The sequence below is a fragment of the Myotis brandtii genome, unplaced genomic scaffold (assembly GCF_000412655.1).
Source record: "Myotis brandtii unplaced genomic scaffold, ASM41265v1 scaffold839, whole genome shotgun sequence".
Taxonomy (NCBI): Eukaryota; Metazoa; Chordata; class Mammalia; order Chiroptera; family Vespertilionidae; genus Myotis; species Myotis brandtii.
The window spans coordinates 285,977-308,627 of NW_005371404.1; the positions used below are offsets into that span (position 1 = coordinate 285,977).

Sequence of the window (22,651 nt, forward strand, 5' to 3'; positions counted from 1 at the left end):
TCTACATCCAGCCTAACACCAGGAATGCTCAGGGCCTTCTCAAGGATGCAAAAATAATCCTTTCCATTAATATTTACAGTGTAAACTAAGATTGTTTTTAAAGTATTAAATTTGACAGTAAAATAGCAGTCAGGTTTTCAGATTAAAATTGGCTCAAGAAGTATTAACCAAAATTTTCATTTCATGGTAAATTTGCTTAACATGCAATGATCCTAAAGCAGTCATATTTTTGTGCAAAAAAATTAAAAAAATTTAGAGTTACCTAGACTGCATTGTAACTTTTCCAAAAAATCCTCCTAATAATTAAATCAAAAAAAGGGGGGATAGTGGAAAAATACCATGTAAGGAAAAATATCCTGTAACTAAATTACATCTAGAAAAATTTTTTCATTTATGCTAACAGCAAGACACCCAGGAAAACACACATGGTGTCAAAATAAGCCAAAGGAAAATCATTTGGGCAAATATAAAAAAGACCCCAAGTAAAATTCCCTTTATTAACCTTCGGTCGAGAATATGTTTGTATATTTTCAGAAAACAACTCCAAGACCATGTGGATTCCTGCAACAGAGAGGAATTATCAGGAATGCTCCAGCCATGAAGACAAGAGGAAAAACAATCCAGAGATGAAGGACGCTGACGTCACTTTGCCATGCTAGCAGTCAGCAGCTGTGCGTCGCTGCAGGTTGCCCAGGATCAAACCAGAGAGGGTCGGACCTGCATTGCCACCATTTGTCCACCATCCAGAACTGAAATATCATTGCTGACACCTACACATAAGGAACTGTCGGACATTGAAACTTGGACTCAGAACTCTTGGACATTGAAATTGGGACTTAAAACACTTTTTGTTCTTGAAATGTTATGCATAGAAAGGGAATGGACTGATAATTCTTGGGGGGAAGGAGGTGTGGGGGGTGTGGGAAGAGACTGGACAAATATCTTACACCTATGGATGAGGACAGTGGCGGGGGGTAAGTATATGGGGTGGGGTGGGAACCAGGTGGAGGGGAGCTATGGGGGGAAAAAAGAGGAACATCTGTAATAATCTGAACAATAAAGATTTATTAAAAAAAGGAAATCTCATGGGAATTTAAAAAACACTCATAACTAAAGATAAACTAAAATTTAATAGATCAATACTTGTGGAAAACAACAATGCAGTGCTGAGAGGAAAATTTATTGTGCTAAATTTGTACATTGGAAAACAGGAAACGTATCATATTATTGATTTATAATCTGTACTCCCACCTCAATAATCTAGTAATAGAAAATAAAAATATAAGCCCAAAGCTAGCAGAAAGTAGGAACTAATGAAGATAAGAGTAAAGTTCATGAAATTGTAAGCAGAGAAATAGAGAAAATATTAATGACAAAAAGAGCTAGTTCTTTAAAAAGGTGAATAACATTGACAAATCTCTAGCAAGACTGACAACAAAAGAGAGAAGACACAAATTGTCATATCTGGAATTAAAAAGAAAATATAACTACTGATACTGCGGACATACCAAGGATAATAAGTGAATATTACAAACATTTCTATGCACATAAATTTCAGGACTTTGATGTAATGGATCAAATAAGAAAAATTCCATAAATCATTCCAATTCACTTGGTATGACATAGATAATTTAAATAGCTCCATACCTTCTTAGTAATTGAATTTATAGTTTAAAAAATGAGGACAAGCTAGTTTCTCTGGAGAATTTTTCAAAATGTTTAAAGAAGAATAAATATGATACTACACAATTTCTTCTAACAAATAGAAGCAGAGGGAACACTTTCCAACTTTTTAAAAATGAAGTAGGTAGTACTGCAATTCCAAAAACAGAAAAAGACAGTAGAAACAAAAGAAAACTATCAGACAATATATATCAAGAATATAGACATAAAAATCATTAACAAAATGTGAGCAAATAAAATCCATCAAATATAAAAACAAATGTAATACATTATCAAGTAGAGCTTATTATAGGAATACAAAGATGGTTAAATCTTCAAAACCTTAACCAATGTAATCCACCATATTGACAGAAGAAAAAATAACATGATCATATTAAATGACACAGAGAGAGCATTTGACAAAATTCAACACTCATTCATAATAGAAACCCTCAGAAAGTAGAAACACAGGGGAGCTTTCTCAAATTAATAAGAATGTACAAAAAATCTACAGCTTACATCATGATTAATAATGAAAGAAAATGATTTCTCCTTTAGATATGGAATAAAGCAAGAATGTCTGTCTTTTACACTCTTATTTAACACTAGAAGCCTGTTGCACAAAGATGCGCACAATAGGCCTTCCTTCCCCTGGCTGCCAGCACTGGTTTCCTCCAGCACCTGGGACCCAGGCCTTTGGTCCAGCCTGAGGGGAGAAGCCTAGCCAAGCTTCTTCAGTCTTCAGTCTTTAGTCTTCAGTCTTCAGTCTTCACTCTGGCTGGAGCCTTCAGTCTTTGCTCCATGCCTGCGTATGCAAATTAACCACCATATTTGTTGGATTAATTTGCGAAGTCACTCTGATTGGCTGGTGGGCATAGCAGAGTGACACCAATTTGCATTTCTCTCTTTTATTAGTGTAGATAGTACTGGAAATTCTAGTCAGTGCAATGAGACAATAAAATAAAATAAATGGAATACAGATTGGAAAGGAATGTAAAACTGTCCTTAATGCAGATAACATAATTGGCTACATAAAAATTCCATGGAATCTAACAACAACAACAAAATCTTAGAACTAATAAGTTAGTTCATCATGATCTCAGGATATGAGAACAATATAAAAAATAAATTGTATTTCCATATACTAACAATGAGCACATGGACACTGAAATTAAAAATACAATACCATTTACGGTTATAAAAAATTAAAATACTTAGGTAGAAAAACAACAAAACATGCATTGAAAACTACAAAATACTGATGATATAAATCAAAGATGATTTAAATAAATGTAGAGACATTCCATGTTCATGTAGTGGAAAACTCAATACAGTAAATAAGTAAATTCTCAACAAATTGATATACTGATTTACCACAATCCCAATAAAAATTGCAGAAATACATTTATAGATATAAATAATTCTGAAAGTAATATGGAAAGCTAATGGAAGTAGAATAATAAAAGTATTTAAAGAAGCAGAATAAAGTGAGAGGAATTGGTGAATCCATTTTTAAAACTTATATATAGCTACTGTAATCAAAGTTGTGGTATTCGTGGGGGGATAGATGAAAAGATCAATAGAACATAGCATAGAAACTGGAAATAACTCCACACAAGCACAGACAACTAATTTTTCACAGAGTTGCAAAATTTCAATGGAGGAAGGATAATCTTTTCAATACATGGTGTTGGAAGAATTAGACATTAATAGATATATAAAGAACCTTGAGCCAAATCTCACATGTTGTACAAAATTTCCAAAATGGATCAAAGACTTAAACATAATATGTAAAATTATAAAACTTTTAGAATATAGGAGAAAATCTTTGCAACCTAGGGCTTGCTGAAGTCTTAGATGTGACCCCAAAGGGTACTGAATTTTTTAACAATCAATAAATGGGATTTCATGATTTATATAAATACTGTCCTGAAGACTAATATCTAGCATACAAAAAGTCAACCTACAGACTAGGAAAAATATTTGTAAAGTATGTATCAATACAGAGCTATCCAAATGACTAAAATTAAAAAAAAATAGTGCCAACACCAAATATTGGCAAGATGCAAAGAAATCAGTTCACTCATACATTACTGGTGTTAACTTAAAATAGTAGAATTGCAATTACCATATGACTCAGCAATTAACTATGGCACATTAATCTCAGGGAAGTGGGAATTCCTGCTCACACAAAAACTTGTACACAAATGTTTATAACAGTATTACTCAAAATAGTAAAAAATTTTAACAACCTAAATGCTCATCAACTACTGAATGGATAAACAAACTGAAGCAGACAGAGAGTAAAGATGGGAGCTTGCAGAACAGCAGGGAGGGAGACAGTGTGAGTGAGTGAGAAAGGGGAGTGTGTGATATGTGTGTGAGTGAGGGATAGTTAGATCCTGCAGGAGTCTCGGGGGTTGGCAGACCAAGCTCAACTAAACAGGGAGTCACTGGTACCTGCTGCAAGCACTCCCAGGGTGACCAGCTCTGGCATAGAAACAATGCCATCTTGAAAGGGAGAGCTGCTGTGAGTAGGAGCACAGCTTCACCACCACTAAGACTGGCCTCAGACACCATTCTGGACCGTACAGCCACTCCAGCCAAAGACCTGTTACCTCATCAGGCAGACCCACAGACACTGGGACTCCAGCCTCCTCAGCTGCAGGTTCCTGTGAGCCCCAGAGTGTACTCCCCTCTCAGCAACATGCTGCTTCAGCCATAGGCCACACGCATGACTCGGAGATTGGACCCTTTGCACAACTTGGCACCGAGGTCCCCTGGTGAGATTTGGAGTTCACAACCCTCCCACCAAGCCGGCCGATAGAGTCACAAGACCCATGCGACTAGTCACATGTGCCCTCTGGTGAATCTTGAGGTATGCAACCAGCCCACCAAGCCTCCTGCTTCAACCACAGGTCCCACCCAAATTGGTGCCTGGGCTCACCAGTGAGTCTCAGAGTGAGCGACCTTCCCACCAAGCCCACCACTTCAGCCACCAGCACCACTTGACTTGGTGCCTGGACCATTTGGTGAGAGCAAAAATGGGGAGACAAAAAGAAATCCAAAGGAAAGAAAAAGAGGAATTGCCAGGAAATGAACTAAATGAAATGGAGACATGAAATATGTCAGAAAAAGAATTCTGAGACACTCATACCATTCCGAAATCTGATGGATGAGAAAATCAAGAGGAAATAAAGAATGATATACCTACAAAAAAAATGGAAGGTTAAAACTATAGACTAGAGGAAGCAGAGGATCAAATCAGCAAGTTAGACGACAGGGCAGTAAAACACACCCAATCAGAATAGCAATTGGAAAAAAATAAAAAGCAAAAGAAGAGGCTACGGGAGCGTTGGGACATAATGAAACGAAGGAAAATACGTATAATAGAGGTACCAGAAGGACAAGAAAAGGAGCAAGGATTAGAAAACCTATTAGAAGAAATGATGACAGAAAACTTCCCTGATTTGGGGAAGAAAAAAGGCACACCAGCACAGAGAGTCCCAAACAAGATGACCCCAAAAGACCCACACCAAGATGTGTCATAATTACATTGGCAAACATTAATTACAAGGATAAAATCTTAAAGGTTACAAGAGAGAGACAGAAAGTTATGTACAAGGGGTCTCCCATTAGTCTATCAAAAGATTTCTCAACAGAAACACATCAGGCCAGAAGGGAATGGAATGAAGTATACAAAGTGATACAAAACAAGGGACTGAATCTAAGAATACTCTATCCAGCAAAGCTGTCATTCAAAATTGAAGGGTAAATCAAGAGCATCACAAAAAAAGACTAAGGGATTTTATCACTACCAAGCCAGCAATGCAAGAAATGCTGAAGTGACTGTGGTAAAAAGAAGAAATATAAAAGGAAGAAGGAACACAGGCATAAAGAATGGAAATTGCTACAAACAAGTACCTATGAGTAATAACCTTAAACATAAATGGATTAAATGCTCCAATCAAAATATATTAAGTGGCTGAATGGACAAGAAAACATGACCCATATATCTTCTGTCTACAAGAGACCCACCTCAGAACAAGGGACTCACACATACTGAAAGTGAAAGGATGGAAAAATATTTTTCAGGCAAAGAGAAATGAAGAAAAAGCTAGGGTAGAAATACTTATGTCTGACAAAATGGACCTCAAAGTGAAGGCCATAACAAGAGATAAGTAAGGCCACTTTGTAATACTAAAGGGATCAATACAACAAGAGGTTATAACACTGGTAAACATATATACACCCAATGCAGAAGCACCCAAATACATAAAAAAAAACTTCTGGAAGATATCAAGGGAGAGATAGACAGCAAAACAATCATAGTAGGGGACTTTAATACTGCATTGACATAACTGGATAGATTATCTAGGCAAAAAGAATCAACAAATAAAGAGGAATCCTAAACGACTCACTAAATCAGATGGACTTCATTGACATCTTCAGAATATTTCACCCTAGAGCTACAGAATATACATTCTTCTCACATGCACAGGGGACATTTTCAAAGATAGACCACATATTGGGACACAGGGAAATTCTCTTCAAATTCAAGAAGATTGAAATCATATGAAGCATCTTCTCTGATCACAATGGCATAATATTAGAAATCAGCTACAATAAAAACAATGAAAAAATCAAACACATGGAGGCTAACTACCATGTTATTAAACAATGATTAGGTTACCAAATATATCAAAGAAGAAATAAAAAACATCCTGGAAACAAATGACAATGAAAACACAACAATCCAAAACCTATGGGACACAGTGAAAGCAGTCCTGAGAGGGAAGTTCAAAGCTCCACAGGCCTACCTCAAAAACAAGAAAAACTGGTAATAAATTATCTAACCTTACAACTTAAAGAATTAGAAAGAGAGCAACAAGAAAAGCCCAGAGTGAGCAGAAGGAAGGATATAATAATGATCAGAGTGGAAATAAATGACATAGAGACCAAAAAACACACACAATACAATAGATCAATAAAAGCAAGAGCTGGTTCTTTCAAAGGATAAAGAAGATCGATGAACCTCTAGCCAGGCTCACCAAGAAGCAAAGAGAGAGGACCCAAATAAACAAAATCAGAAATGAAAGAGGCAAAGTAACAACCGACTCCACAGAAATACAAATGAGTTAAAAAAAATACTATGAACAACTCTATTTCAACAAACTGGTCAACCTAGAATAAATGGAAATATCCCTAGAAAAATTCGACCTTCCAAAACTCAATCAGGAAGAATTAAGAAATCTGAATACGCTGGTAACTATAGAGGAAATTGAAGGAGTCATCAAAAAACTTTCAGCAAACAAAAGCCCTGGTCCAGACAGCCACAGAGGGGAGTTTTACCAAACTTTTAAAGAAGAACTAAAACCTATCCTCCTCAGACTATTCCAAAAAATTCAAGAGGAAAGAACACTTCCAAGCTCTTTCTAGGAAGTTAACATTACCCTAATCCCAAATACTGATAAGGACACTACAAAGAAAGAGAATTACAGGCCCATATCCATGATGAAAATAGATGCTAATTACTCAACAAAGTTCTATCAAATGGTATCCAGCAATATATCTAAAAGATCATACACCATGACTATGTGGGTTTGTGGGTTTTTCTCTGGGGATACACAGCTGGTAGCATAGTTGCAAATCAATAAACGTGATTCATTACATAAACAAATTGAAAGACAAAGATTACATAATCATATCAAGTTGACAAAATCCAACAACCTTTTTTTATAAAAACTCTCAGCAAAGTAAGAATAGAGGGATCATAACTCAACATAATAAAAGCCTTGTATGACAAACCTATGACCAACAACATACTCAATGAGTAAAAAATTAAACTATTTCCCCTAAGAACAGTAATAAGTCAGGGATGCCCACTTCCACCACTCCTGTTGGACAGAGTACTAGAAGTGCTAGCCACAGCAATCCGACAAGAAGAAGAAATAAATGGTATCCAAACTGGAACAGAAGTAAAAGTGTAATTATTCCCAGATGACATGGTATTATACATAGAAAACTCTAAAGACTCTATTAAAAAGTACTATATTTAATAAATCAATTTGGCAATGTAACAGGATACAGAAAACTATAGGACTTTGATAAAAGAGATAGAGAAAGATATAAACAGGTGGAAGAATATACCATGCTCATGGATTGGTATAATCAACATCATTAAAATGTCCATGCTACCCAAAGCAATTTATAGATTCAACCCAATCCCCATTAAAATACCAATGGTATATATCATGGACTTAGAACAACCTCTCAAAAAATTTATAATGAATAAAAATAGACCCAGAATAGCCACAGCAATCCTGAGAAATAAGAACAAAGTTGTAGGGATCACAATACCACATATCAAGTTATATTTCAAAGCCAATGTTCTCAAAACTGCCTGGTACTGATACAAGAACAGACATATATACAAATGGAGCAGAACAAAGAACCCAGAAATCAACCCCAGCCAGTATGCTCAATTAATATTTGACAAAGGAGTTAAGAGCATACAGTGGAGCAGTGATAGTCTCTTCAATAAACGGTGTTGGGAAAATATGACAGATACATGCAAAAAAATGAAAATAGACCACCAACTTACACCATACACAGAAATAAACTTAAAATGAATAAGAGACTTAAGCATAAGATGGGAAACCATAAAAATCTTAGAAGAATACATCGGCAGCAAAATATCAGACATATCTCAAAGCAATATCTTTACCGACACATCTCCTAAGACAAGGAAAACTAAGGAGAAAATACACAAATGGGAGTACATCAAAAAAAAAATAAAAAAAATACTTCTGCCCAGCAATAGAAACTATCAACAAAATAGCAAGAGAGCACATTGAATGAGAGAACATATTTACCAATGTTACATCTGATAAAGTTTTAATCTCCAAAATTTATAGCATATCCATACAGCTTAACAAAAGGAAGATAAACAATCCAATCAAAAAATGGGCAAAGGACCTAAATAGACACTTCTTGAAAACAGACATATAAAAAACCAAGAGGCATATAAAAATGCTCAAAATCACTAATCATCCAAGAAATTTAAATCAAAATGACAATGAGGTGTCACCTCACCACGTGTCAGAATGGCTATCATCAACAAATGACAAATGCAGAAAAAGGAACCCTTGTGCCCTGCTGGTGGGAATGCAAACTTGTGCAACCACTGTGAAAAACAGTATGGAGTTTCCTCAAAAAATTAAAAATGGAACTCCCATTTGAACCAGTAATCCACCTTCTAGGAATATATCCCAATAAATGAGCAACACCATATCAGAAAGAATATATGATACCCTATATTCATAGCAGCTCGATTTACAATAGCTAATATTTGGAAACAGCATAAATGCCCATCAGCAGATAAGTGGGTTAAAAAACTGTGATTCATCTACACAATAGAATACTACACTGCTGTAAAAAAAGAGCTCTTACCATTTACAACAGCATGGGTGAACCTGGAGAGCATTATGCTAAGTGAAATAAGCCAGTCAGAGAAAAATAATTATCGCATGATGTCACTCATTTGTGGAATATAACGAACAACATATACTGCTGATCAAAAATAAATCCAGGGACATAGAAGCATTGGACAGACCATAAAACCTCAGATGGCAGGCGAGGGCGGGAGGGTTGGGAGGGCATAGGAGAGCAACCATAGAACTGTGTATATAAGCATAACAAATGGATACAGACAATAGGGGGGTGAAGGCCTGGGCTACGGAGCAGGGGCAGGGTGGGAGAGGACAATTCAGGAAAATGTGGACATATGTAATACATTCAACAATAAATAATTTAAAATAAAAATAAATAAAAATCCCATAGTGTTTTGGTGTTAATTTTGTATTCTGGTACCTTTCTTTATTCATTTATTAAATATAGTAGTTTTTATGGAGTCTTTAGAGTATTCTATGTACAGTATTATGATGTCTGCAAATAATGAGAGTTTTAATTCTTCCTTTCCAATTTGGATGTCTTTTATTTCTTCTTATCTGATCACTATGGCTAGGACTTCTGCTACTATTTTGAACAACAGTGGTGAAAGAGGGCATTCCTGTCTTTTTCCACTTCTTAGGAAAATGATTTTAGTTTTTGCCTTTTGAGAATTATGTTGGCTGTAAGTTTGTCATACATGACTTCTATTATATTGAGATATTATCCCTCTATTAGCACTTTGAGTTTTTATCAAAAAAGGGTGTTGGATTTTGTCAAATGCTTTTTCTGCATCAATTCATATGATCCTATGATTTTTGTTTGCAATCTGTTCATGTGTTGTATCACCTTTGTTGATTTGTGAATATTATACCAGCCTTGCATCCTAAGAATAAATCCCACTTGGTCATGGTGTATGATCTTTTTAATGCTAGATCTGATTTACTAAAATTTTGTTATTTTAGAATCTACGGTCATCAGAGATATTGGCCTGTAATTCTCTTTCTTTGTAGTGTCTTTATCTTGTTTTGGGTTTAGGGGTCCTCAAACTTTTTAAACAGGGGGCCAGTTCACTGTCCCTCAGACCGTTGGAGGGCCGGACTATAGTTAAAAAAAAAACTAGTCTGCTGCCAAGCAACAGGCAGCGGCGGCAAAAACACCTGGCGGGCCAGATAAATGTTTTCTGCGGGCCGCGGGCCATAATTTGAGGACCCCTGGTTTAGGGTAATGATAGCCTCATAGAAAGAGCTTGGAAGTATTCTTCCCTCTAGAATTTTTGGAATATTTTGAGGTGTTAGTTATTCTTTGAATGTTTGTTTAAACTACCTTGTGACCGGATACGGACCAGGGCTTTTTTTTTTTTTTTTTATTTTTTTTTTTATTACAGCTTTAATTTCATCAATTGTTATTGGCCTATTTAGGTTGTCTGATTCTACCTGATTTAGTTTTGGAAGATTGCATTTTTCTGGGAATATGTCCATTTTGTTAGAGTTGTCCAGTTTGTTGGAAAATAGTCATGCATATTATTATTATTTTTTTTTACAATCCTTTGTATTTCTGTAAACTCAGGTGTTACTTCACATATTTTGTTTCTGATTTTGTTTATTTGGTTCTTCTCACTTTGTTTCCTGGTGAGTCTGGGTAGAGGTTCATCAATCTCCTTTAACCTTTCAAAGAACCAGCTCTTGGTTTTATTGCATTTTTTGTTTGTTTGTTTGTTTGTTTGTCCCTATGTCATTTATTTCTACTCTGGTCTTTATTATGTCCTTTCTTCTACTTACTCTGGTCTTTTATTGTTCTCTTTCTTATTCTTTAAGTTATACTGTTAGATATCTCTTACAAGTTTTTCTTGTGGTTTTCTTTTTGTTGTTTGTTTGTTTTGAGGTAGGCCTATAATGCCTACTTTCCTTCTCAGAATTGATTTCACTGTGTCCCATAGATTTTGGACTGTTGTGTGCTCATTTTAATTTGTTTCCAGGATGGTTCTTTTTTCTTCTTTGATCTCTTTGGTGACCCATTCATTGTTTAATAGCATGCAATTTTAGCCTCCATGTATTTGATTGTTTTTGAGTATTTTTATAATAGCTGATTTCTAATTTCATGCCATTGTGGTCTGAGAAGATGCTTGATATGATTTCAATCTTTTTGAGTTTGCAGAGACTTACCTTGTGTCCTAACATTTGGTATATCTTTAAGTATGCCCTATGTGCACTTGAGAAGAATGTATATTCTATAGCTTTGGGGTGAAATGTTATGAAGATGTCTAGTAGTTACATCTGTTCCAGTTAGTCATTTAGAATTGCTGTTTCCTTGTTGATTTTTTTGTCTAGAAGTGTTTTACCAGTGATGTCAGTGTGGTATTAGAGTCCCCTACTATGATTGTATTGCTATTGATATCTCACTTGCTATCATCCACAAGTTTTTGTTTGTTTGTTTTGTTGCTGCTGCTGTTGTTGTTGTATTGTGTATTTGGGTGCTTCTGTATTGGTTGCATATATGTTTACCAGAGTTATAGCCTCTTGTTGTATCGATCCCTTTAGTATTATGAAGTGGTCTTCATTATATACTTATGGCCATCACTTTGACGTATATTTTGTCAGATATAAGTATTGCTACCCCTGCACTTTTTCATTTACATTTGCCTGAAAAATTTTTTTCCATCCCTTCACTTTTAGTTTGTGTAAGTCCTTTGTTCTGAAGTGTGCCTCTTGTAGACTGCATATATGTGTGTGTGTGTGTGTGTGTGTGTGTGTGTGTGTGTGTGATGTTTTCTTATCCTATGTATTTTGATGGGAGCATTTAATCCATTTCCATTTAAGGTTATTATCAATAGGTCCTTATTTATTGCCATTTTTATTCCTTATGCATGTGTTCTTCCCTTTTGATTTATTTATTTTTTTTACAACAGTCCCTTTAGCATTTCTTGCATCCCTGGTTTGTTGGTAATAAACTCCTTTACCTTTTTTGTCTGCTAACTCCTGATTTCACCTTCAATTTTGAATGATAGGTTTGCTGGATAGAGTAGTCTTGGATTCAGTCCCTTGTTTTTCATCACTTTGTATACTTCATGCCATTCCCTTCTATCCTTATATGTTTCTATTGAGAAATCAGTTGATAGTCTAATGGGAGATCCCTTGTATGTAACTTCCTGTCTCTATCTTGCAGCCTTTAAGATTCTTTCTTTGTCTTTTACACTTGCCTTTTTAATTATGATGTATCTTGGTGTATGTCTTTTGGATTCATCTTAATTGGGACTCTGTGCTTCTTGGGCTTGTGTGACTTTTTCCTTTACAAAGTCAAGGACATTTTCTGTCATTATTTCTTAAAATAGGTTTTCTATTCCTTGCTCTGCTTTTTCTCCTTCTGGCACCCCTATTATGCAGATATTGTTTTGTTTCATGCTTTCCCAAAGCTCCCTTAGACTCTCTTCCTGCTTTTTAATTTCTTCCAGTTGCTGCTCTGCTTGTGTTTTTTTTACCTTGTCTTCCAACTCGCTGAATCAGTTGTCAGCATTTTCTACTCTACTGTTGCAACCTTCCAGGGTGTTCTTTATTGCAGCTATGTCATTCTTCATTTCCTCTTGATTCTTATTCATTTTGGTGTATTTCTCATTCAGCTCCTTATAATTCTCATAGAGTTGCTTGTAATTCATTTTAAGATATTTTAACATCCTTAAAACCATTACTTTGAATTATTTATCTGAAAACTTACTTGCATCCATTTCATTTTGTTCCTTTTCTGGCAATTTCTCCTTTTCTTTTATTTGGGGGGGGGTTGTTTCTTTATATTCCCATTTTTTTGTTCCTTTGTATTTGTTTCTATATATTAGATAAAACTGCCATGCCACCCAGATTTTTGTGGCTGGTATTATAAAGTAGGTGTTTTGTGGGACCCAGTATTACAGTCTCTCAGGTCCTGGCCTAGGTATTCTAGGATGGCCTCTTACTTGTGATATTTGGGTTCCCTGTTGTAGTTGGGTCTTGAAGGTTATTATCCCATATGTGAACGAAGTCTGCTCTCAGATATGTCTGATTATGTGTCTCACGCCTGACCATGTTGTGTCAGTCATTGTGGAGGTGCTGATTGAACAGCACAAAATACAATAAGACAACACACAAAACAGAAGGAACACAATAAGAATGTACAGAAAACCCCTATAGTCTCTCCCAAAAAGTGACCACCAGATCTAAGAGAATTAGAAAAGAGAAAAGAGAGCAAGATGATAAAAAATAAAAATGTAAAATTATGGGAAGAAAACACAACAGAACAAACAAAGAAACCAAAATGCACAAACAAAAAACAAGAAGTGGGAGGAAGAATCTATAGTTGCAGAGCTTCAATAAAGAAAATAAGAATAAAGAATTAGAGGAATAGGGAAAGGACTATGGTTTAGAATAGAGGAGGGGGAAAAATAATGAGAAGGGAAGAAAAAAAATCATAAAGGAGGATAGAGTAGAGGGCAGATAAGCTTAAATTTAAGAAGTGAAACAAGTTACAAAATTAGGATAAGAAAAGAAAAAGCAAAGAGACAAAAATATTTTTTCAAAATTGAGTAGTTAAAAAAAAAGAAAGAGAAAGGGAATTGGGGTAGCAGAAAGGAAGAGGGAAATTAAATATATGAACAAAACAACAGAGAATAGAATAATAACAAATAAATAAAGAGATAGATAAGGAGAAACCAAGATGGTGGCACAGGTAAACACCGGAAATTGCTGCCTCGCACAACCACTTCAAAAATACAATTAAAAAAAAAAAAAAAAAAAACGGACATCATCCAGAACCACAGGAAGGCTGGCTGAGTGGAAATTCTACAACTATAAGGAAAGAGAAAAGCACACTGAGACTCAGAGGAGGTGCGGAAGTAAAGTGCAGAGGTATGGAGGCGCACGTGGAAAGGGCTGGCAACTGAGGACACGGTCGTCTTTTTCAATCGGGAGGGAGTCTCAAGCTCCTGACTGCTCTGAACTCCAGTTCCGGGCAAGTCTCTGGGGACCCAGACTCATACGGGGAGAAACTGGACTGTCTGGCATTGGTCGGAACTCTAGGACGGAGTTCCCTTAATCCGAGTGTAGTGGGTCCAACCTTTGTCTGCAGTGCAAACAGCATTCTCAGTTGTGAAGAGCACCTGATAAGGTCCTTCCCAGGCTGGCTCAAGTTTGTCCTCCTTCCAGGTCTTGATCAGGACATGATCACCGGGTAGGTAAGGATGTACCGGGAATTCAAGAGGTGGGGTATGGGCAAGTAGTCCTTGTAACCTGACAGAGAGTAGAGGAGAGGTCCAATATATAGTTTTTAAGAAATTGATCCTTGGTTTCCATGGTTGGCAGGTCAGAATTTCAACCTAAATAAGGTAATCCATAAAGCATCTCATAAGGGGCTATCCCAATGTCTTTACGAGGGGCTGTTCTAATTCTGAGAAGAGCAATCGGGAGACATTTTGTCCAGGGAAGCTTAGTTTCTAGGATTAATTTGGTGATGTGTCTTTTCAGAGTTTGGTTAATTCTTTCTACTTTGCCTGAGGAGGGTGGGTGCCAGGGTGTGTGATATTCCCATTTTATTCCCAAGATTTTCATTAGTTCCTTAATAATGGTGGCTGTAAAATGGCTTCCATTATCTGAATCTATGTTCTCAACCAATCCAAAGCAAGGAATTATATTTTCTAAGAGTGCCTTAGTTATGTTATTGGTTGTAGCACTCGGTAGTGGAATGGCTTCAATCCAATTAGTCCAATGATCTACTATCACTAGAAGGTATTTGAGGCTACCTATTTTACACATCTCAGTATAATCCACCTGGATGCTCTGAAATGGTCTTAAGCCTGGGTTCCTCCCTCCTGATAGTTGTTTCCTCAGTTCCTGCTTGTTCATTTTTCTACAGGTAATACAGCTCTCATCAACTTGCTTTGTGACAGTATATATACCTACACACCCATAGGTTCTTAAGAACAGCATCACACATGGCCTGTGGCCCCAATGACTATCTTTATGCAATTGGATTAGTAATCTATAATAATAAAAGTGTAATATGCTAATTAGATCGGATGTCTTTCCGGACGAAGCCAGGGCTACAAGGGAAGCCCGGGTCCCGGGTGCCAGAGGAAAGCCGGTGCCAGCAGCTAGGGGAAAAAAGGTCTACTCTTGCACGAATTCATGCAATGGGCCTCTGGTTCCCTCATAATGGTCTTAGAAAGCATTTCCCTCCCACCAGTAAGAGCCACTTCCCTTCAGGAGTTTTGGAGGCTCCTATCTTGGCTAGCTGCTCTTCCTCCTGTGGAGTGAAAACCAGGGTAGCAAGTGGGGAAAGAACAGGAGTGAGATGAAAAATCAGGGCTACAGGCTGGAGGGCTTCTTCCTTAGCAGCCTCATCTGCTAATCTGTTCCTTGGGCTTCAATGGAATAGCCTCATTGATGCCCAGGCACATGTACTACTGCTATTTCTTCAGGTAACATTAGGCTCTCTAATACCTGGGAGATTAATTCCTTGTGTACTAGATCTCATCCCTTTCTATTGATAAAGCCCCTTTCAGTCCAGATTTTTCCAAAAGTGTTCACTACGCCAAAGGCATATTTTAAGTCTGTATAGATGGTTCCCTCCTTTCCCTTTAAAAATTTTAAAGCCTCATTGAGGGCAAACAATTCACATGTCTGGGCAGACCACCCATTGGGCAGTCTCCCTGATTCCACAACTGTGGATTGCTCCCCATCTACAACAGAGTATCCTTTGTGCCTTTTTCCCTCAAGCACTCAAGAGGAACCATCTACAAAGAGTTTAAACCCTGTAGAGAAAGGGGTTTCCCTGAGGTAAGGTCTCGCTTTGGTTTGGTAGTCTATGAGATCCATGCAATGGTGTTCAACATGACCCAGTGCCCCTCCTCCAGTTAGAAATTCAGTGGGATTTAGACAGCTGTCAGTAGTAAGTACTAGGTCATCTTTTTCTAATAAAATGGCCTCATATTTTAATATCCGGGAGTCAGTTAGCCACTTGCCTACCTTTTGATTGAGAATGGTTATAACTTGATGTGGAGTGCTGACAATTAATGCTCCCCCAAAGGTCAGCGTTCTGCTTTCTTCAGTTAATAGGGTGGTTGCTCCTACAGATTGAACATACTCAAGCCATCCTCTAGTAACTGGATCCAGTAGTTTAAACAAGTATGCAACCGGTTGTTTTTTCTCCCCATGCTCTTGGGTTAGAACTCTTAGGGCAGTTCCCTTATCCACATTAACATATAAATGGAATGATTTCTCCAATGAGGGTAACACCAGCACTGGGGCAGTAACTAAGGCCTCTTTGAGAACTACTAACTGCATCTCCTCAGGTTTCCACAGAAAGGGATTCGGTTCCTCATCCAAAAGTTTGAGGTACAGTTCCTTAGTTTTAGACGCATAACAATCAATCCATAACCTACAGTATCCCACTAGTCCTAAGAATTTTCTAAGTTCTTTTTAGTGTTTGGGAGTGGCATGTTAGTAATCCCTGAGTTTCTTTCTGGACTTAATCATCTCTTCCCTTCACTTATTAAATGTTCCAAATATTTTACTTCTTTTTGCACAAATTGTAGCTTTGTTTTTGAGACCCTTAAACCATGTTGACCTAGGAAGTTAAGTAAACCTATAGTAGTATCAGTAACTTCTCCTTTGTTAATTCCTGAGAGCAATAGATCTTATACATATTGGATTAGTCTAACTGAGAGGGGAGTCTCAAATTTCTCTAGGACTTGCTCAAAAATCTGCCCAAACAGATTGGGTGAGTATGTAAACCCTTGAGGCAAAACCATCCAGCGATACTGTTGTTTTCTCCCAGTAATCGCATTTTCCCATTCAAAAGCAAAAATGTCTCTACTCTCCTTTGCTAGAGGACAAACCCAGAAGGCGTCTTTTAAATCAATTACAATGAACCAAGCATGATTATGATGTATTTTTCTGAGTAGAGTATAATGGGTTCGGAACTATAGGGTGTCTTCTCTGAACAATCTGATCGATTGCCCTTAAATCTTGGACTAGTCTGTAAGATCCATCTGATTTCTTTACTGGCAGAATAGGAGTGTTGAAAGGAGACATACAGGGTTCAAGGAGGGCATCCCGTAACAAGCCTTCTATAATTGGTTGCAACCCCATTCTCCCTTCTAATGGGATTGGGTATTGTCTCCTCCTGACTGATTCCCCTTTATTCTTTAACTCAACCTGAATTGGGGGAATATCTAACCCTCCCCAGTTTCCTTCACTGGTCCAGACTTCAGGGAGGATCTTCTCCTCCTCTTTGGTAGACAAAAGATTAAGGGAGACCTGCATTTTCTTGTGCCCCGATTCCTATTTTGTCATTAAATCCCAACCTAAAAGATTGGTCCCGGCCTCAGGTACAAATTCTGTCTGGGCCTGCTGGGTTTTGTACATGACTTGTGTTTCCTTAAAATGGGCACACTAAAGCCTTCACCCTTCACTCCTGAAACTAGTAAATGTTCATTGGATAGGCTCAGGGATGTGGGGTGATATACTAGAGAGGAACAGGCCGCCCCTGAGTCAACCAGAAATATTACTTCCTCCCTATCAGGTCCTACTTCTAAATTTAACAAGGGCTCTTGGTAGGACCCTTTAACATAAAAGAGCCCCTGACTTCTCTAGTATTAATCAAAAGTCATGAGAGGTACTACCCTCTCCTCTCTCTTTAATTCTGGGCATTCTCTCTTGAAGTGTCCCTCCTTCCCACATCTATAGCATTTATTCTTTCCTTTTCCCTTCTCTTGCCCTGGTGCTCCTCTTCCCTTAGGGAGCCCCCATTGTGGTGGTCTCTGTTTTTGGCTCTTAGGGCCAGTCCTTCCCTGGGTTACTTGTTCCATAGTGGTAAGCATTATTTTAGATTTTTGTTTCTGTTTCTCTTCATCTCTACATATATATATATATACTTTTGGGCTTCTCTTAATAGTTCCTCTAAGCCTTTGTCTTTCCAATTTCTGTAATTTTCTCAAAATGTCAGGCCAACTGTTAGTGACTAAATATCCTGTATAATAAAGAGGTAATATGCGAATTTACCCTCACGCTGTAATACTGTCATAAGATGGCTGCCCTGCCCAGCCCCTCCTCCGGCCCCACCCCTGATCAGCCTCTTCCACCCCAATTGACGGTGGGGCAGCTAGCCAACTCCCCCCCCAAGGCCCCTCACCCAGGCCAGCCATGCCCCCACACTTTCCCAGAACTGGGGGTACCTCAGGCAGGCTGCAGGGACTGTGTTGGTCAGAGGCAAAGGTCCTGGCTGTCCCTGGCATAGAGTCCAGAAAACGTCAGCAGTGACCAAACACCAAGACCGAGTGGAAAGGTCCCTGCTGATGCTTATGGATCAAAGTGCCAGGAGGAGGCAGAGTGTCTTGAACCTGCAACCCTGGCATCTGCACACCAAGCCTTGGGGCACACCATGCCGATGGCACCTGTGGGTGAAAGGGGGAGGGCAGAGGGCTGGGGTGTGGAGCTGGGAGGAGCCTAGAATCTTTGGGAGCAGCCCACCTTCCGAGGTTGCTGTGACCCACATGCTCAGGCTTGGTCAAAGCTCCTGGTCAGCTCTGCCATTTGCCTTCCAGGTGTGGCTACCCCTGAGCAGACTGGTGTTGCACTCAGAGAAGCAGCTGTCACTGGGCTCAGTTAAATAATAGAAATCAAAGAGCCCAGAGTAAATTTCCTCCCAGTCCCTTCCTTCCTCCCGGGAGGAGGGCTGGGGATGGGGGTAATGGAAAAAGGCTGCTGCTTTGCATTTTATAATGAAAAGACTCCTGCTATGTAGAGAGGAGGGCTGATTCATTTCCAGCAACACCTGGCGTGTTCCCTGCCCCAGTCCTGAAGCCTGACAGCACCTAGTAAAGGTGTGTCTGCACAGCCATGTTGGCCTGGCTCCTGGAACGTTGGGAGCAAGTTTGAGCTGCATTGATTAAAATAAAAATGTAAAGATTGAAAAAACACCTCTTTGTACTCAAATGGCACTATAAAATGCAGATTACAGCATCTGATTATTTCTTCTGTGTTAATTTTCAGGCAGAGTGCAAATAGGTTTATGGGAAAAGCAGAAAAAAAACAAAGGGAAAGGGAGAGGATTCTGCCATCCATAGCACTGAACGTTGTTTTTTGTTGTTGTTGTTTGTTATTTTTCCTTCTGTTCTTCAAGTCAGTATATACCGTTTAAACCACTGCCCAAACAGATTGGCGTTAGGTAATGAGCTAATGTGTCCTCTATTAAGAGCAAGCAGCAGTGCCTTTCATGTGAGTCACATACATTTAATCCATTCAAATGGAGTATATTGAGTGGAGAAAATGGTGTGTGTCATTATATAAAGAACGTGGCATTTTGATGCTATCTGGCTGAAGATCTTATTTATTTTGCAATTTAGAGAATGTAGACAAACTGGGCATTGAAAATGAATGTGCATGCTTAAATGCATGACTTTATTTTCATCTGTAATGACCAAACGACCAGAAAACAGGAGGTGCATTGATGGGTCCTGAGGTACAGCAGGTCTGGGTGAGGATGTGTGGCACAGGCTAGAGTCGGGGGACCTGAGGCTGTGCCCCCCACCCCGGCGCTGGGGTCTGGGGACCTGAGGCCATGCTCCCCGCCCCAGCACTGGGACGTGAGGCTGCACACCCCGCCCCCGGGTGGGGCTTGATGGGGGTGGGGCTGGCCGGGACTTGGTGTTGCCCAATGGGGATGGGGCCAGTCAGACTCTTCTATTATAAAGGGCAATAGCAATATTAAAATATTTCCTCTAATTAATTCCCCTTTAATGTGCACAGATTTCATGCACTGGGCCACTAGTAATTTTAATAATCCTTGACCCAATGGGTCCTCAGGGTCTAACCCAGAGTATTTTTTCATTTGATCTTTTAGTCTTGATAAAAATTCAGAAAGCCCTTCTTCTCTGCCTTGTTGAATATTAAAGGCTTTATTCAGGTTCTGAGATTGGGGAACTGCTTCCCTAATTCCTTTAATGATTAGCTCCCTAAGATCTCTCATGTGCCCTCTATGGTCCATGTTGTTATGGTCCCACTGGGGCTCCTGGTTTGGAAATTTTACCTCTGCTGAAAGTGCCTCAGGGCCAGTCAGGTGCTCTCATTCCCAGACCACCATAGCTGACCTTCAAATCATTGCTCTCTCTTCTCCCAAGAATAGGATTCCTAAAATGAACATTAATTTGGTCCATGTATATACTTGTGGGCCTAGAAATTGATCTAATTGGTCAGCTACACCATGTGGGTCTTCCAGCAGAGGCTTTAACTCTTTCTTAAGTTCCCTCACCTCTGAACTGGTGAGTGGAACATTTACAAAGCCTATTCTCCCTCCTCCATGTTGTGTGTGGTGTGTGGGCTAGACAGTGTGGCTTATGCTAGGAGCTGGGTGTTTACACTTTAAAGGCTTAGGGCATGCACATCAAGATAGTGGGGCATTCACCACATATTGGAAGTTACAGAGTATTGGGGTCTTTACACAGCAAACATCTCACACAATAATTATTTCCACACATTAGAGGGGTTTCCTTATGACCATAACATTATTATTGTGCTGGGCTGCATATCTGGCGCTTCGGCCAGATGGGGCGCGCTGTGCTCTGTTCCTAAAACACATAGATAGGAATGTACTGACATCAGGCCAGGCCTTGAGATATGGTCTCATGGCCCCTTCTCCATATGCTGTACTCTCTGTTCCTAAAACACATAGATAGGAAGGTATTGATACTATACTGTGTCGGGAACTAAGGTTTTTGTAACTTTGTGGTTTTTGTAAATAAAATGCTGTAATTCCTATAGTCTGGGCTGCAGTTCAGCCTTTGCCTCTGCAGGGTGCTGTAACTGTAGTTGCTGGCCAGCTCAATAAGGGCTCCTAAATCTTTGATCTGATTCCCTGGTGGTCGTCTCCGCAGGTCGTCGCATTACAATTATAACAGCTGTGAATATCCTTTTTGCATTGCTCTGGTTCTTTTCGTAATCTAGAAAAGGAGGTTTCCTGTGGCGCAGAAGCCTCCTGGCCACAGTTTGGAGCCTTATCAAGCCAGCCCTCCACCTGAGGGGGAGGTTGGGATTGTAAATCAGCCATCTTGGATGTTTTCTCAGATTGTCTCGTGGTGGCATAGAGAGGGGAAAGGCAATTCAAGGGATCCCATTTGTCTGTCCCCCCTTGTTCTCTTTTAGGTTTCTCTGCCTTTAGGGGGAAAGGACTACTGGTTCCTTTCTCCAACAGAGAGCATAGTCAATCTTCTCTTGAGTGACTGCACTTTTATCATTAACATATTCTATGAGAAGTTGACAAACCCAATCCTCATCAGACCCGAATTTGGGCCAAAATACAGATGGTTTTAGAATGGGTTCCTGTGTCCAGATAAAATGGCAATATTTTATCATTTGTTACTTACTTTTCCCTTTAGTTCTAGAGTTATCTTCCCAGTATTGGAGCATACACCCCAATGGACTATCTGGAGGAATCTGAACTTTCTTCCCCTGTCCTCTCATCTTACTTCTGGAGGAATTTTTGTTGCTCATCCCTACGGTTTAACTGTATGTCTACCAGAGGCTCAACCCCCCTATTAAGTTGAGGATTTCTCACACTCTGCTGTGTGTCTACTAGAGGCTCACCGCCCCCCCCCCGCCCCAATTTAGAGGTTTCTTGCACTCCTCTCCCATTTCTTTGTCCACCTCTGGCCGTGAGCCTGGAATAGGGACTCCACACTCACTTTGCTACTGGGAAGCATCTCATTCACACACACACAAACTCCAGGAGGTCCCGACCACCAAGGCACTACTTACTTCTCTCTGAAGACTTTTGTACCTTGGTCTGTGCACAGAATGGTTTGGTCACTGCGGTTTCCTGGGCCCCTCCCCTGCATTGCCAATCTACCTTCGATCCGGAGTCTGTTGCTGGCTCAGAGTATGGTAGGCCTCCCTCTCCCAAAGGCCACCGTAAGGAGATGGTGGGGCGCACCTCCTCTGGGGGGGGGTCCAAACGACCCGCTAACATGGCTAAATCCCAGATGAGCTCCCAAATTGTTAGAAATGCTCTCAACAATGTCGCAGGAATGGGACAAACACTCGAAAATGGATCAGCAAGGCAAATTTACTTCTGCACAGAAGGGTGCTCCTGCCAGCTAGAAATCATGGGCAAAAGCACACCAAACTAGAAGTCTGTTCTGGTTTTATTTCCTGATTCGGAGTCTGCCCTGACCCTCACTCTGAACTCTGACCTGATTGGTCAGGGTTCAGAGCTCAGATTCCCATTATTGCAGGATTGGGTAATTCAGAGGAAGGGGAAGGTAAGGCAGAACCTAAGATGGTGGCCCCCTGAAAGAATCTGAAGGTCATATCAAAATGGTGGGACATAAGATGGCAGCGAGCTCCTTTCTTTGACAGAAAAGATAGCTGGTTCACTCTCACAGTATGTTCAGGTTTTCTCTTTCTTCCGCATTCATTCCTGTAAGCTTGTATATTTGTAGAAATGTATTCATTTTTTTCAGGTTGTCTAATTTGTTGGCATAGAGTTGTTCACAGTATTTTCTTGTAATGTTTTATATTTC

The 22,651-nt window shown here is 39.2% G+C and overlaps 1 long non-coding RNA gene across 1 annotated transcript; it reads left to right on the plus strand.

The window, feature by feature from the left end:
* The first annotated feature begins 6,941 nt into the window (after window positions 1-6,941).
* On the plus strand, window positions 6,942-22,217 carry LOC106724466. The gene is made up of 3 exons (XR_001360272.1): window positions 6,942-6,951; window positions 13,016-13,023; window positions 22,185-22,217. It is a non-coding gene; the product is annotated as an uncharacterized LOC106724466 (long non-coding RNA).
* The last annotated feature ends 434 nt before the right edge of the window (window positions 22,218-22,651 follow it).